The sequence below is a fragment of the Salmo salar genome, chromosome ssa25 (assembly GCF_905237065.1).
Source record: "Salmo salar chromosome ssa25, Ssal_v3.1, whole genome shotgun sequence".
NCBI lineage: Eukaryota > Metazoa > Chordata > Actinopteri > Salmoniformes > Salmonidae > Salmo > Salmo salar.
In genome coordinates, this window is record NC_059466.1 from 8,229,095 (window position 1) to 8,233,552 (window position 4,458).

General features: G+C 41.7%; 1 long non-coding RNA gene across 1 annotated transcript; it reads left to right on the forward strand.

Moving 5' to 3' along the window:
• Positions 1-1,196: 1,196 nt before the first annotated feature.
• Positions 1,197-2,319, forward strand: LOC123730514 (uncharacterized). The gene is made up of 2 exons (XR_006761970.1): positions 1,197-1,521; positions 1,641-2,319. It is a non-coding gene; the product is annotated as an uncharacterized lncRNA (long non-coding RNA).
• Positions 2,320-4,458: the final 2,139 nt, after the last annotated feature.

Genomic DNA, 4,458 nt, shown 5'->3' on the forward strand with positions numbered 1-4,458 from the left:
ATGATTGGCTGAGATAAAGAGTGGGCTGGACATGCCGAAGGATGAGTTTCAGATTGGTCTGCGGTGTAGCATCTTGTGTCTATCTATAAAATGAGCTGCTCGTTATGCGTAGATAATCCTTTCTAATGCATTTTTTTTCCGAAAGATATAACATTAGCCATGGAGAACTGCAAATATGTTGCTACTGCTCTCAATAACATTGCTGCCCTGAACTTACCAGGTGCTATCGACAAAGGTCAGTGGATCGTGCCATGCTGACTTACTCTCACGGAGTAAGTTGACTGAGTTTTGAAATCATTGGAAGACAGCAACAGGCCAAACAAGCTGTGCAAACTAAACGGAAACGACACAGGACGTCTTATTTAATAAAAGTGGTTGCAGTCTGCCGTGAAGCTTTCATCCATGTTTACGGGTAAGAATCTAGCTACAATTTCAGATATTATACATTTCTGATTTTGTCAAAAAGTTGTTTTCATTGCAAGTTAAAGCTTACTGTTAGCTAGCCAGCTGGAGTTCGATGGCTGGCTTGCTAACTAACATTGAACCTATTTGGTCAACTTTAGCTAGCTATGACAATCAGTTAGTATTTCTACTAACGTTACTCTATGGATTGTGATTATCGTTCATTTTGTAACTAGCTAACGTTAACGTGACTTGTCTAAACAAAAGACCCCAAGTTAAAGCTTGCTGTTGGCTAACTAACATTAGCTGATGGCTGGCTTGCTAGCTAACATTAACTTACGTGTATGACGTGTGTGTAACGTTAGCGATGTTTTCTCAGAATGCATTTCGCATTGCTAGTTATAGGCTAATGTTAGCTAGCTAACTAGCTAAGATTGAACCTATTTGGCTAGCTATGACAATCGATTTGTATTGCTAGTTAAAGCTAGCCAGCTGACGTTAGATTGCTGGCTAGCTAGCTAACATTGTGTATGAACTGTGTGTAGTGATATCTCAGAATGCCATTTCACATCTATTGTATAAGAATGCTAAAATATTTGTATCTGGAATTTGTCTTTCAGCATCTGTAGAACATGCCTTACTCTCCTCCACCAGTCATAGAAGAAGAATGGTCTAATGCCTCCCATCAAAAGAGAGCTGGCCCAAGCAAGCAAAGGCAGCAGCGCAGTCATCAACTACATGCACCATTTCTTCACCAACTATGGAAACACGTGTGGACCTGAATTGTGATAACTGCAGTGGCCAAAACAAGAACACGTTTGTGCTCTGGTATTGTGCCTGGCAGACCACGCACAAGCTCCACCACAGTCTGGACCTTCACTTCCTGATCACAGGCCACACCAAGTTTGCCCTCATCAAGCAGCGCTTCAGAAAGACCAGAGTGAGCACTTTGTCTGAGATTGCTGGTGTTGTGAAGCACAGGATAGTGACAGGGGTCAACATCCCACAGCTGGTTGAACTGGAGGATGGTACGTTGCTGGTGTAAAGTTATGGCTGGCAACAACACCTGACTCTGTAATTCAGGCCACTGCAACAGATCAAGCAGTACCAGCACTTCAGGTGAAATAATTTTCATTGCATTGTGTGAGGTTATTCTTATCTGAATTTGGGAGGTGAATTAATGTTGTGCAGGGTTGTAATGTCTTCTGATTTATTTTTTGTTGTTCCCTTTTTTACAGCTTCGATGCTCTGGAGCCTGGTGATGTTGTTGCCTAGGAGCGTTCGGACTGTCGGGACCAGGTTTCAGCTGCTGCGCAACACTGACATCTTTCCTCCCATAGATGGTCTGCCTGTGCAAGCGCCACCTGGACTGGACACAGCTAGACAAACGTATCTTTTTGAGAAGATTAGGGAGTTTCAAAGAGGCTATGGACATGCCCTGCACCAAAGTCAAGGGCAGGACAGAAACAGGCTCTCTGAATATAGATTCCCTTGTTCATGCGTTGTTTGGATGGACCAGTCATCAGCACTATCTACAGTGCCTCTATTCAAATGACTCTCTCCTAACACAGACACCATACGTTGCTGCTACTATTTTTTTTTTATCCTGCTGCTCAGCCACTTTACCCTTGATTGTATGCATATAACTACCTCGTCTATCACTATTGATATTGTTCGTGTACATACTGCATATTATCTTATTTATACTGACACTATCTATTTCTGTATTGCTACTTTGCAAGTAACCATTTGGCTGTACCGTTTATACCTTCTGTAGAGACCCATCCACTTAGCAAGACTTAGCAAAATATTGATATATAAACTGAATATTGTTTGGTCGTAACATGATCTTGTGACATACCACAACTATCGTGTGTCCGTATCAAGTGTCCACCACATAAATATATGGCTCATTCATCTGTTTATGTGCTGTATATGTGCACCTCACTGAGGTTTCAACTTAGTTTACATGGCCTTAACGTATGTATGGTATACTACAGTGAGGGGAAAAAAGTATTTGATCCCCTGCTGATTTTGTACGTTTGCCCACTGACAAAGAAATTATCAGTCTATAATTTTAATGGTAGGTTTATTTGAACAGTGAGAGTCAGAATAATAACCAAAGAATCCAGAAAAACGCATGTCAAAAATGTTATAAATTGATTTGCATTTTAATGAGGGAAATATGTATTTGACCCCTCTGCAAAACATGACTTAGTACTTGGTGGCAAAACCCTTGTTGGCAATCAGAGGTCAGACGTTTCCTGTAGTTGGCCACCAGGTTTGCACACATCCCACTCCTCTTTGCAGATCTTCTCCAAGTCATTTAAGGTTTCGAGGCTGACGTTTGGCAACTCGAACCTTCAGCTCCCTCCACAGATTTTCTATGGGATTATGGTCTGGAGACTGGCTAGGCCACTCCAGGACCTTAATGTGCTTCTTCTTGAGCCACTCCTTTGTTGCCTTGGCCGTGTGTTTTGGGTCATTGTCGTACTGGAATACCCATCCACGACCCAATTTCAATGCCCTGGCTGAGGGTAGGAGGTTCTCACCCAAGATTTGACGGTACATGGCCCCGTCCATCGTCCCTTTGATGCGGTGAAGTTGTCCTGTCCCCTTAGCAGAAAAACACCCCCAAAGCATAATGTTTCCACCTCCATGTTTGACGGTGGGGATGGTGTTCTTGGGGTCATAGCCAGCATTCCTCCTCCTCCAAACACGGCGAGTTGAGTTGATGCCAAAGAGCTCCATTTTGGTCTCATCTGACCACAACACTTTCACCCAATTGTCCTCTGAATCATTCAGATGTTCATTGGCAAACTTCAGACGGGCATGTATATGTGCTTTCTTGAGCAGGGGGACCTTGCGGGCGCTGCAGGATTTCAGTCCTTCACGGCGTAGTGTGTTACCAATTGTTTTCTTGGTGACTATGGTTCCAGCTGCCTTGAGATCATTGACAAGATCCTCCTGTGTAGTTCTGGGCTGATTCCTCGCCGTTCTCATGATCATTGCAACTCCACGGGGTGAGATCTTGCATGGAGCCCCAGGCCGATGGATATTGACAGTTCTTTTGTGTTTCTTCCTTTTGCGAATAATCGCACCAACTGTTGTCACCTTCTCACCAAGCTGCTTGGCAATGGTCTTGTAGCCCATTCCAGCCTTGTGTAGGTCTACAATCTTGTCCCTGACATCCTTGGAGAGCTCTTTGGTCTTGGCCATGGTGGAGAGTTTGGAATCTGATTGATTGATTGCTTCTGTGGACAGGTGTCTTTTATACAGGTAACAAACTGAGATTAGGAGCACTCCCTTTAAGAGTGTGCTCCTAATCTCAGCTCGTTACCTGTATAAAAGACACCTGGGAGCCAGAAATCTTTCTGATTGAGAGGGGGTCAAATTCTTATTTCCCTCATTAAAATGCAAATCAATTTATAACATTTTCTGGATTTTTTTGTTGTTATTCTGTCTCTCACTGTTCAAATAAACCTACCATTGAAATTATAGACTGATCATTTCTTTGTCAGTGGGCAAGTGGTGTAAAGCACTGCATTAAAATACTACTTAAGTATGTTTTTGCGGTATCTGTACATTACTTTACTATTTACATTTTTGGCAGTTTTTACTTTAATTTCTCTACATTCCAAAATGAAAAGAATGTACTTTTTACACCATACATTTTCCCCGACACCCAAAAGTACTCGTTACATTTTGACAGGAAAATTGTCCAATTCACACACTTATCAAGAGAACATCCATGGTCATCCCTGCTGCATTTGATCTGGCAGACTCACTAAACCCAAATGATTCATTTGTAAATTATGTCTGAATATTGGAGTGTGCCCCGTAAATTAAAAATTGGGCCATCTGGTTTAATATAATGAATTTGAAATTATTTATGCTTTATACATTTTAGCAATTCCATTTACTTTTGATACTTAAGTATTTTTAATATCAAATATTTTTACTTAAGTAGTATTTTACTGGGTGACTTTTACGTCAGTCATTTTCTATTAAGTTTTCTTTACATTTACTCAAGTATGTGTGTCTGGGTAAGCGTCA